At 37.9% G+C, this 13,573-nt stretch overlaps 1 protein-coding gene across 2 annotated transcripts in view; it reads left to right on the forward strand.

Annotated features, from left to right (window-relative positions):
* wdpcp (WD repeat containing planar cell polarity effector) overlaps window positions 1-13,573 on the forward strand; it is a 259,832-nt gene that overhangs the window by 37,873 nt on the left and 208,386 nt on the right. The window contains exon 2 of one of the 2 annotated variants that reach the window (XM_060933429.1): window positions 3,084-3,289. The exons of the other annotated variant lie outside the window; for it this stretch is intronic. The gene's annotated coding sequence lies outside the window, so the exon portion shown is untranslated. The remainder of the gene's footprint in view (window positions 1-3,083; window positions 3,290-13,573) is intronic. 2 annotated transcript variants of the gene reach the window in all.

Genomic DNA, 13,573 nt, shown 5'->3' on the forward strand with positions numbered 1-13,573 from the left:
TACAAAACACCGCACATTGTTCGAAAAAGGAGTGGGAAGAAGTACAATACTTTTTTAATTTCCCACCCCTTTTAACTACCCCGAAATCCAAACTACATTAATACACCTATAAAAATATATACCATATATACACTTCATGAATATCTATATAAATATATAATTACAAAAATAAATATATGCTACATACCATATATATATATATATATATATATATATATATATATATATACACACCATGAATATCTATATAAATATATAATTACAAAAGTAAATATATACTACATACCATATACACTTCATAAATATCTATATAAATATTTAATTACAAAAATATATACTACATACCATATATGTACACTTCATAAATATCTATATAAATATATAATTACAAATATATATAATATTACAAAAATAAATATATGCTACATACCATATATACACTTCATAAATATCTATATAAATATATAATTACAAAAATAATATACTACATACCATATACACTTCATAAATATCTATATAAATATTAATTACAAAAATAAATATATAATACTACATACCATATATACACTTCATAAATATCTATATAAATATTTAATTACAAAAATTTATATATACACACACACACACACACCATAAATATCTATATAAATATATAATTACAAAAAAATATACTACATACCATATATACACTTCATAAATATCTATATAAATATTTAATTACAAAATATATATATATACTACATACCATATATACACTTCATAAATATCTATATAAATATATAATTACAAAAAAAATACTACATACCATATATACACTTCATAAATAAATATTTAATTACAAAAATATCTACTACATACCTATCCCTGTAAATATGAAGATATAAACTATCCCCATAAATATATATCATATATACCATATATTAAGTTAGTTTTAATATAACAATCAACCCTATTCTATTTATCCCTCATCATCATTATCTTCGAAAAGTGAATATATATTTCACGAGTGAGTGAAGTGAACGAGTAAAAATATTTTCAACACGAGAATTTAAACTTCATATCTTCGTGCCACCGTGTAATATTCTTTATATTATATGCCCTGCGTCTGAAATCGCTCACTCGTTCACTACTCCCTACATAGGGAATTACTATATAGTGAGTTTATTGGCGAAATGAAGAAACTCTTTCGGACACTACTCCGTCGTGCTGGTATTTACGTCATTACTGTCGCACAATTAAAACGTGCCGGATCAGTCGGCTGGTGGGTTTTCAAAATAATAAACACATGCATATATTTTTGTGATAAATCCATATTATACTGAGCGCATTTCCCACATTAATCAATACAAAGTACCTGCAGCTTTCAGTTCTTTTTAAATCAAGTCTGAATACCTTCTTCTTTGCCACTACCTTTTATTAAATCAAATTTGAGACTTTTAATTTGATTTCTTTCAGCGTGACCGCAGTGCATGATGGGATATATTGCTTTGGTTAGTGACCATCGTTGTACACTACTTTTCATGCTGCATTGTGGGATACTTTGAGTGCACTATATAGGGTGTAAATAATCCTCTCTAAGGTTTCAGACAGCACTACGAAATTGCGTCCTCACTACATAGTGAACAGGGAGCGATTTCGGACACAGGGATGGACACGTACACCAAAAAAAAAAACCCCGCAAGTTAATCGAAAATTTTAATCATGAACCATTTTGACAACGTCAAACACTGCGAGTGATGACCGGAGTGAAATATCGGGAATTATCCATACAGGATGGAATAAAAACTTGTTCTCTTCCCTTCTAGCGGGTTTCGTTCATTTGGTTTGATAGCATGCAATATTGTTAGCATATCGCTTATCGTACGTGTATTACATCTCACTACCCAATGGAGAATGAGTGTTGAATACGGTTTACGATATTGCGCGGTTGTCAAGACAATACGATGTCACACGTCCGAGACGTAAAACGTCCGCACTTGTGAGCAATTGTAAACAAACATGGCCGCCAGGTTTGCTTCGTTAAATCTGGAACATTTTGAGAGAATTTTGGCTGTGGTGAGCATGCAGCGTGGAAGAAGAGTCTGGAGACCGAAATCTTAGTTTCTCGGTCGTTAGCCTGTGCTGGTAGCTCTCGGTAGCACTGGCTTGACTGTACTAGCGTTGGACTTAGCTAACACTACTGATGAATGCTACACCGGCTGGAAGGTTACTGGACTGCTGTGCTAACCGCACCTATTCATGGGTAAGCTAGTGTTGGCCTACGAGACTGCTGATATGGAGAGTGTCTTAAGCCTAGGTCACAACCGGACATACGATTTTTTGGCCATGCGATTTTTGGCGTTTCCCAAATCGCTGGTTTTTTTTTGTTGTTGTTGTTCAGGGAGAAAGACGCACGTTGGCCGTAAGTTTGTCTTGCAACCTGAAAAAAACGTAAGCGCCCGTAGATTTTGTTTGACATGACAAAGAACCTCTGCGGCCGGTCTACGGCTCGAAAATCAGCACGTCACACGCGCGCCCTCCGTGCGTTTCTTGCGTTTTTTGCATGTAGACCGGCCGTAGGAGCACGTACGGCCGGTTGTGACCGAGGCTTTAATAATAATATTGTCTGGCTTTTTTTCGTGGTCTATCTATCAGATATATTCCATTCAGCTACTCTACTTCGACTCATTCAGTATCATGCTAGCTGAATGGGATATATCTGATAGATAGACCACGAAAAAAGAGCCAATATTATTTCAATACATCGCGGATCTGAGTGACATATTTCGGATGAAACGTGAGATTTTTAACATGAGAACAAAAACTTCATATCTTCAAACCAACGTGCGATTTTTCTTTTTATTATAGCGACACGTTCCCAAACAAAAAGTTCCCAAATTTTATCATCGATTTCCTCACGAGTGACGTATATAGAGATTTATCTCACGGTTTTGGTTCTCCGTGTCCCAGATGGAGCTCGGATGAAAAATACGAGTGGCGTATTTCCCAGTAAAACACTCCTTTCCGTATTAATATAGCGTTTTATTCCTCTTGGACCACAGTAATTTGCCACCAATGACCGTTTTTTTTTAAACATGCCACAGATATCCGTCTAGATTCAGGAGCCGAGACGGCTACACTATCCGTGCTCTCCGAGTGGGCGGGATGATGTTACTTTTCTTCCTGTCAGTCACAGTAACACGAGCCAACTGCAGGCATCTGTGAGCTCGTGTATGTGGAAGAGGGCCGACAGCACTTTCCTCCGAGTGTTTGTTTTTCTCTACAAAGAAGCATTCCAGTTTACTTAAAGGTAAGGGAACTTTTCTCTTCAGGGTTGTGTTTTAATTCAGATGATGTCAGCCTCTTCATTGGAAAGCCTTCGTTTTCTTACGAACGTCATGGAAGGCAGGATCGTGTGTTACTTTTCGGTTTGAACTCTGTTTTAAAATGGTGTTTCGGTTTTGAAAAAGTCAAGCGAAGTGTTCTTTATAAACATCAGTGATGCAGAGGAAAAGGAGTTTGATTGGCATGTATAATGTTTTTGGAATGTTTTCTAATATGATGAGAAGAATTCATGTCACGATGAGAAACATCTGGGGATGAACACACTGTCGAAACAAGTTGTTCCCAGGGTTCAGAAGGAACTCGAAACTTACACACACACACAGATCAAAGCAGGCACACACACACACTGTTTGAGCAGCCCCGCCCCTCCAGCTGTCAATCACTGCAAGCTTGCTTTGGGAAATGACCCGTAAAATGAGTCAGGACTTGAAAGCACTTCAGCTTTGACGTCACTTTAATTTAACTGACTCATCGAGCAATAGTTTCCTCCACTGGGCTTCTCAAAAAAACCTGCAACAGATTCATTCTGAATGACATGAAGACTTTCCCCCGCTCTTTCTCAGCATCCTTCCAGAATTTCCCAAAGATGATGATGGTCGTGGCATTCAGCCCCACTCCCTCCTCCTTATTCTCCTGGGTGTGTTTTTTTTTTTTTTTAAATCAACAAGAAACAGAAAAAAATCGTAACCAAAGACAGTTTTCCTTTTTTGTAAAATCTTTTTAGGTTTCATAAAAAAAATTTTCTCCAAACTTTTTTTTTTAAACTTCATTTTTTTAAATCATCAGCAAGAAACAGAAAAAAATCATAACCAAAGACAGTTTTCCTTTTTTCCCAATTTTTTTTTTCACATTTTTTTTTTTAAATCAGCAAGAAATAGAAAAAAAACGTAATCAAAGACAGTTTTTCTCATCTCATTATCTGTAGCCGCTTTATCCTGTTCTACAGGGTCGCAGGCAAGCTGGAGCCTATCCCAGCTGACTACGGGCGAAAGGCGGGGTACACCCTGGACAAGTCGCCAGGTCATCACAGGGCTGACACATAGACACAGACAACCATTCACACTCACATTCACACCTACGGTCAATTTAGAGTCACCAGTTAACCTAACCTGCATGTCTTTGGACTGTGGGGGAAACCGGAGCACCCGGAGGAAACCCATGCGGACACGGGGAGAACATGCAAACTCCGCACAGAAAGGCCCTCGCCGGCCCCGGGGCTCGAACCCGGACCTTCTTGCTGTGAGGCGACAGCGCTAACCACTACACCACCGTGCCGCCCCCAGTTTTTCTTTTTTTTGTAAAATCTTTTTGGTTAAAAAAAATGGAAAAAAAAGCCTAACTTTTTTTTCCCCCTAACTTTTTTTTAAACTTTTTTTTTTTTATCAGCAAGAAACAGAAAAAAAAATCATAACCAAAGACAGTTTTCCTTTTTTTTTGTAAAATCTTTTTGGTTAAATTTTTTTTTTAAAAGCCCAATTTTTTTCCCCCAAACTTTTTTTCAACTTTTTTTTTATCATCAGCAAGAAACAGGAAAAAAAAATCATAACCCAAGGCAGTTTTCGTAATCAAAGACAGGTTTCCTTTTTTTGTCAAGTCTTTTTGGTTAAAATTTTTTTTTTTAAAAAGCCCAACTTTTTTTTTTCCCCCAAACTTTTAAAAAACTTATCAGCAAGAAACAGAAAAAAAATCGTAACCAAAGACAGTTTTCCTTTTTTTCACAAACTTTTTTTTCAAAAACTTTTTTTTAAATCAGCAAGAAACAGAAAAAAACCCGTAATCAAAGACAGTTTTCCTTTTTTTGTAAAATCTTTTTGGTTAAAATTTTTTTACAACTTTTTTTATCGTCAGCAAGAAACAGAAAAAAAATCATAACCAAAGACAGTTTTCCTTTTTTTTTTTTTTTGTAAAATCTTTTTGGTTAAATTTTTTTTTTTAAAGCCCAATTTTTTTCCCCCAAACTTTTTTCAACTTTTTTTTTAATCATCAGCAAGAAACAGAAAAAAAATCATAACCAAAGACAGTTTTCCTTTTTTCCCCAAACTTTTTAATATAAAAAAATCAGCAAGAAACAGAAAAAAAACCGTAATCAAAGATAGGTTTCCTTTTTTTGTAAAGTCTTTTTGGTTAAAAATTTTTTTTTTTTTAAAAAGCTCAACTTTTTTTTCCCCCCAAACTTTTAAAAAACTTATCAGCAAGAAGCAGAAAAAATCGTAACCAAAGACAGTTTTCCTTTTTTTCACAAACTTTTTTCAAAAAAATTTCTTAAATCAGCAAGAAACAGAAAAAAAAACACGTAATCAGAGACAGTTTTCCTTTTTTTGTAAAATCTTTTTGGTTAATTTTTTTTTTTTAAAGCCCAATTTTTTCCCCCAAACTTTTTTTCAAATTTTTTTTTTATCATCAGCAAGAAATAGAAAAAAAAATCATAACCAAAGACAGTTTTCCTTTTTTTGTAAAATCTTTTTGGTTAAATTTTTTTTCCCCAAACTTTTTTTTAACTTTTTTTTATCATCAGCAAGAAACAGAAAAAAAAATCATAACCAAAGGCAGTTTTCCTTTTTTTTTTTTTTTTTGTAAAATCTTATTGGTTAAAAAAATAAAAATTCCCAAACTTTTTTAAACTTCATTTTTTATCATCAGGCAGATTCTACCGTAACTGGATCCATTAACCACTTGCCCACAAAGTAAGACATTTTTCTTGTCCTTTTTTCAGTGAGGTAATATTTTCAAGATTGAAAATCTGGTCTTTGGTCTTCTAAAACAGCACGTCATTTAAAAATACACTGAGTATATCAATAAAAGATTTTTAAAGAATAAAGTTCTATTTCTTTGACACATCTGACAGACACAACTCCCATTTTAAAAATCCCTTTCATTATCCCTGTTGCTATCGTCAGTGAATTTCTGTCAGATGACCTGACGATAGACTCGGCCATTACGGATCTTTTGGTAGTTATCGTGTGGAAGCAGGCTTTATCATTTTTAGGTGTCAACAGATAGAGTTGAAATAGATTAACAGCGAAAAAACTATTTTGTTCACGAGAGAAGCCCACGGTTATTTTTAAAAAATGCTATCGTCAGTCTGTCAGTCAAATGCACCTGACGATAGCAAAATTCAAGCCCTCGCCACGCACAGGTTGACTGACGCAAAGAGGAAATTCTACTGCGCATGATTTCTGTGACAGCAGACATTTACTTCCGGGCAAGACTTGGAGTTCTGACAGCTAGATTTCATCAAATAAATCAAGGTAAGATTTTCAGTCCGCTATCCTGACGATAGAAATTTTTGACGATAGAAACATTGAATATATTTGTGCATTCATATTAAAATTTTTCTGGAGGAAAACTATCGTAAGTTGAGAAATCAGAGCCACTTGCGACCCTTTCAGCCGACAGGCCATTTCAATGTGTTATTTCCCCGCGAAAGTGACCCAGTCGTGTCTGTCGTCACGGTTCTGACAATTATTGTTGATATTTCAATTTTGAAAATAAATTTTATGTTTTTTATTTCAATATTTTATTTTATTATTTGGTTCTAGTGATGAGGTATTTAATATTATTACTAAATTTGTCAGATTAATAATGTAAGAAACAGTTTTGTTGCTATTGTCATCTAGAGCGTCTGTCAGAATATGATGGTAGACGTTAGTTTGTCGGTCAGGTTTTGATGATAGAAACCGATGTGTTTCTATTCTCATTTAGCATGTCTGTCATGTCATTAATTAGTTACCAGGACTACTATCCTAAAATTTACTGCGAATGTCCAAGACCCCAAATGCTACTAGAAAAACTTAACAGAATGATCAAAATAATCTCCTCTCATTATCTGTAGCCGCTTTATCCTGTTCTACAGGGTCGCAGGCAAGCTGGAGCCTATCCCAGCTGACTACGGGTGAAAGGCGGGGTACACCCTGGACAAGTCGCCAGGTCATCACAGGGCTGACACAGACACAGACAACCATTCACATTCACACCTACGGTCAATTTAGAGTCACCAGTTAACCTAACCTGCATGTCTTTGGACTGTGGGGGAAACCGGAGCACCCGGAGGAAACCCACGCGGACACGGGGAGAACATGCAAACTCCACACAGAAAGGCCCTCGCCGGCCCTGGGGCTCGGCCCTGGGGCTCGAACCCGGACCTTCTTGCTGTGAGGCGACAGCACTAACCACTACACCACCGTGCTGCCATCAAAATAATCAATTCAGCAATTTAAGGAGATGGGACTTAACTGGCCTCTGTTATGGTAGAATCTGCCATCAGCAAATAACAGAAAAAAATCATGACCAAAGGCAGTTTCCTTTTTTTGTGAAATCTTTTTATTAAAAAAAAAGAAAAAACCTTTTTTCCTTCAAACTTTTTTTTATTTTCAATCACCACCAAGAAACAGGAAAAACCCGTAATTGACAGTTTTCCTTTTTCGTAAAATCTTTTTGGTTTAAAAAGTCTTTATTTTTCAGACTTTACAGAAAAAAATCATAACCAAAGACGGTTTTCCTTTTTTATAAAATCTTATTTTAAAAATCTTTTTTTTTCCAAACTTCCAACATGTATATTTTTTTAATCCTCACCAAGAAACAGAAAAAAAAAATAAGCGAAGACAGTTTTCCTTTTTTGTATTTGTTGTAAGGTGTGATTTATTTTTATTTATTTATTTTTAAAAAAAATAATTCTTTTGTATCTCTCTCTCTCTCTCTCTCTCTCTCTGTGTCTCCTGGAGTGTTCTGCCTGATGCCGGTCCATTACTAGTGAACGTTAAAGTACTGGTTTCCCGTTGCCTTCTACTGGATTATTATAGAGGTTTCCTCCTCTTGACCATTCTCTCACACACACATTCACACCGACGGTCAATTCAGAGCCACCAGTTCACCAAACCGCATGTCTTTGGCCTGTGGGGGAAACCGGGGCCCTGGAGGAAACCCACACACACGCGGGTTATAATAAACGTGACTAATTTTCCACCTTTAGACAAGTTGAAGTGTTTCTCCAGTCGCAGTCAGTTGAGCGTTTCCAGATAAACTATTTTTGGGTGGTGATTTGAGATCAGTGTATCGTAAAGGTAAACGGTTTGCCAAAGATTTTGCTGATCATGTGTTGGGATTTGACAACTCGTCACCAGGAGGAGGCGCTGTGTGACAACGCTGATGGGTCTAAATCACATCCTCAAAGAAAGCAGATGATTGAGGGGGAGGAAATACAAAACAAAACACTGGCTGTGTCTGAAATCACTCACTCGTTCACTACTCCCTGTCGAGGGAATTGTGTAGAGAGGACTATATCGTGAGTGAGCTCGTTGGTCAAATGACTGCTCCGCCGCACCGTTATTTACCGTCGTGCAATTAAAACGTGTCTGATCAGTCGGCTGGTGGGTTTTCAAAATAATAAATCCATGTTATACCGAGCGTATTTCCCACATTAATAAATACAAAGTACTTTGTATCTGCTTTCTTAGAATGTCTTATTCTATTTTAGCTTATTTTACGTTCCCTTTCTAGAGCGGCGGCTACAATTATCGACAGTCTGTAATTATCGACGCCTTTTCAGATTTACCAATAAAAAACAATTTTACAAAGGTGAGTTTCAGTTCCAACAGTTATTATCGGTTAATTAATCAACCGGAAGACCCGCCTCACCCTTTGATCTTGTCGTCTGATGGCACAGCTCGTTACCGGAGTTGGAAATCTTTTTCCCACGATCAGCAATTTGATGAAAACCCTGACGTCATCGCAGGTGGAAAGATCATGGACATGTTTTTACTCCTCAAATTCACCGATATTTCATGACCTCCTCGTCCAAACCTAGTTGTTTCTTACTCTTTCGTTTGACAGCCGCCATTTTGTATCTCATAATCGATAATAGTGATCACTTTCACCGGTGTCCACCATTATCGACACGCTGTGGAATTAAGGGACGTTTACAACTGTTATGGATCGATCTTTGGGTAACGTAGATGAAGCACTTTAAAAATAAATCAATAAAAAAAGTGCTGTGATTTTATATGTACTAATATATATTTTTTCTGATTCATAACCGAATGGAATGTTTTTATAGAGTATTCGGAATCCGATTTGCGATAAATAGAATTAAAGTAGAATTAAATTCCAAGCATATAAAAAGTTACATGCTTGAAATGATCAGATTTTTCCATTCCATTCAGATTTTTTTTTTTTGCAGTTTGTTGTAAATATCTACCGCATATTACAATATCAGTAGACGTTTTATATTTTGGTTGGAGGAATGATATGCGACCGTTGACCTGGATTTTCCTGCGGTTATAATATTAATCGCCTGTTGACATTTATTGGTAAACGACAAAACTAGAAATTAATCCAGACGACGACGAATGATTAATAAAATGTGATCTACGAAAAAACTTGGTGGAACAAAAATGATTTTCTGACGCAGGTTCAACGTTATCAGTTCATTTGTTTACGAGCATTAGAATTCCTACTTCGTTTACGTCAGCACCGACATCCATATATTTATATAAAAGAGATTTTGTACTAAATATAAGTCTGTGTAAAACAAATTTTAAATAAAAACTGTTTTGTTAACTTAATACCACATTGATTTTATATACTTTTTAAAAATAATCATCCGGATGTCGATAATTGTGGAACAGTGTCGATAATTGTGGAACGGTGTCACGTGATCTGATACGTGAAGTAATCAGGAATCGACTCCCCCCCCCCCCCCCCCCCCCCCGCCCCCAGTGGAAGTTTGAGTAATTATTCATGCACAATTTACGTTTTGAAAGTCTTTTCTACTTTTGTAATGGCCAAAACATACATGTCAACCTTTGGTCAATCAAACCTGTATAACCAACCTCCAAAATCCGTATTTCCCTTATAAAATCCGTATAAGATGCAAATTAAACTAATTTACCTAAAATTTGAATGATAATTAACAATGATATATCCCAATTACTTTTTATTCGATATTAATAACAATAAACCTTCAGAATGAATGCAAAGCTCCAATGTTTGACAAAAACACAGTGTTATCAGCGTAGTTACGAAGGAAATACTTCGTTGTTTGGAGACAGGTTTCACCGAGCGGCTATTATGCGCGAGACTTCATATTAGCCACAAAGTCAGGAAAATCTGTTCGTAAAATTACATTATAATGACCAAATACAATGAAAAGTATTTTTCCAGTCTCGCCTGTGAAAGGTAATCCCATGTGATCTCGTTTGGACGGTAAACCTGTTGGTACAGTTAAACGCAGCACGTGAATGAGGCATCTTTATTCTCAGAATCTCCACTTTGCCACATCCAATTTGGCGGCGAGGATGACGTATGATTCTACGCAGAAGGCGGCGTCTATGTCTATGGCTTCACGGTTGGCGGGATTCTCGCAATGCGGTGTGCGCATGATCAAAAGTGGAACAAAGTCTCGCTACCACAAGATAACGCGCGATTTCATAAGACTCTTTACTGGCTGTCGTGGGAATTGATTATACCGTAAAATACCAAATAATAGCCGAGTTCCAATTAACCGCCGAGTTCCCTTTAACGGCCGGGTGTACGCGTGTGTTGTGACAAATAAAGGCCGGTTCCGAATACTCGCCGGGGTCTTAAAAAAAAAAAAAGCGTCCGAACGTTCTATCTAGAATCTTGAGGTCCAGCACTTTTCTGGTTTTCTGGTGTTTAAACGATTTTGCATTGCATAGTTTTCTACCGAAACAATATGAATGAATGAATGAATGAAATTATTTCTATAATACTGTTTACAACATTTTGTTACGTGATAATAAACATGCCATTTCAATGTTATAATCTTGGTCTACCGTAATATTTCTTGAGGAATGCAACTCCGTAACTTTTGACAGATGTCTTAGCCACCCCTTTGGGGTATTCACCCAACGAAAGCCAGCGTGTGTGGTGACATTGAGGACTGCGGGTTTCCAAGGTTGGACTGCTGCTTCTGTTAAACGACCTAAATTGCCGAATGCATGCGTCAAAGCACACAGTGAGTTTTATTAAAGACCTTATACCATTTCACTTGCCCTTACCCATTCGGATCTGGAAGACGCTTGACAAAAAAGGTGAGAGCGTTCTAACATGCATTTCAGTCTGCTCGCGGCCAATCTAATCCCAGGGGCCTTTTCAACAAGTAATCTGTCGTGCAAGTTGGGCAGAAGCACGCGTCAGGCAGGCAACATGTAGGCCTACAAGTCAGTAACCTATTCAACTAACTTTCATCCGAACTTTAAGTTTTCTACGGGGTCGAGCCACCGTACCAACTCACTCGGGGAATAGGCTCATATCGGCCAAATAGGGAGACGTCTTGGAGAGAAACGTGAGAATGCAAGATGACAGTATGTAGCCACTGCAGGTCACTTATTTTTCAGCATAAGAAAAAACCCTTTGGTTTGACACTTCGCACCCTAATTATGTTGCTTCAACGTCGCGCCCTCCATGCAATTTCAGATTGACAGACATCGCGAAGCGCAAAGGGTGGAGGCTGCATGGGTGAGGGTGATAGCAAGTGACCATAACTTTGCAGAGTAATTAAATCACAGTGCTGCGCACAGACAATGGTGTGGTTTCTTGATTATTTTGTAAAGCATGCGCTTAACTAGTCATTAACAGGAAAAGGTGTGTGATTTATCCTTTATCCACCCCGACTGTGCCATGCGAAGATGCATTCTGCGTCTTCAAAATTCCCCGAAGTCGGCGCCGTGCTATCTGTAATCTAACTCTAAACAAACTGTAAGTTATACTGGTTAAAAGTAGGCCTATCTGAGAGTGATTTTTTTTCCCCGTTTTGAGGTAGATTTTGGGGAAGGTGTTTGTGAAGAAGGAATTAATCGCCTGTTCCAAATAGCCGCCTAGTCTCTAATACGCACCGGGTCTCTTACGTGATTGAGACAAATAATCGCCCGGGCTATTATTTGGTATTTTACGGTAGCTCTAAATAAATATTGAAGTTTTTTTAAAGAATCCGTATAACTTTATTTATACGCCCGTATACTACGTTTATTGAATCAAATCCGTATAAAATGCGGACATTCCGTATAGGTTGACATGTATGCCAAAAGATCGTTAAGGTGTCGATAATTGTAGCCGCCGCTCTATTTTTAATTGTGCTTGAACGTCTGTTTATAATGCTTTTTCCTCCGTCCGTTCACCCCAACACATTTTCTTCGCGCCTGACCGCAATGCATGATGGTATATGTTGCTTGGTTAGTTACCATCGGTTGGACACAACTCTTCACGGTGCATTGTGGAATACTATGGTACGAGTCCACCATTTATATAGGGTGTAACAATTCTCACTACACATTTGGAGAGCATGACAAAGCGGTGAACTCTCACTATAGTCCACTCAATAATGAGTAGCGAGTGATTTCAGACACAGGGATGGAAGGGGGTGGGGGTGTGACTCTGTGACGGTCACCTTGTCACTCTCTCTTTCCTCGCGGAGTGACGGATTGTCGTTTTTCCGTGACCTTTCCAATCCTCTTTCGAAAGAGGACCGAAGGAACGGATGCTAGCTGCGTGTCAAAGGAGACTAAATCCCACAATAAAAACAAAACCCCAGCTCCACTGACACCTGTCTCACTTCCTGAGACTCTGACCGATTAAAAACCGAGTCCGTCCTTTCGAGTCCTCGCTGCGTACGAGGTCCGCGTGAGGCTTTAACGGTTACTGAAAGTCTGTCTGTCTTTCCCAAGGACAGGCATCGCTGCTGTTTGTAAACTTTTGTGGTGGTGTTCGGAGTTGTTTAGTCTGAGATTTTCAGTCCATTCCGAGTCGGCTCGGTTTCTAAAAGACGCATTCCTGCTGTCTGGATGGCGTGACCCTAGCCCCTGTTTGACTTTCTGCTCCATCTCTTTCTGCAAATACCTTCTTAAAAGCCGTTTCTTCGCTTTTTCTGTCCCCGCCGTGCCTTTTCCTCGCCTCCTGCTCCTTCTCTCATTTTTCCTTTTTTAATGACGTTTGCAGATGTGCTTAGCCCCTTCGGACTGCTGCCACGTTTCAGAGTTTTCTCACAAGAACGTTGTCCTCACAGCTTTATTAGCGAGTCTTTGCTCACCGCAGTGCACTTCTTCGCTTTGAGGAAGAATTCGGATCAAAGCCCAAGACTAAACGTGCTTGCATGCTTCTGGGTAAATACGGGCAGGTTTTCCAACAGCGTCCGCATTTTTCCTGCATCCTGGGTGTCCCTGGTTCAGCATTAAAGAACGAGTAATACCCTTGAGGGCATGCGGACTTAGGAAAATAATCACTGACTGAGCAGAGT

This window comes from Neoarius graeffei, chromosome 11, assembly GCF_027579695.1.
Source record: "Neoarius graeffei isolate fNeoGra1 chromosome 11, fNeoGra1.pri, whole genome shotgun sequence".
NCBI classification, from domain to species: domain Eukaryota; kingdom Metazoa; phylum Chordata; class Actinopteri; order Siluriformes; family Ariidae; genus Neoarius; species Neoarius graeffei.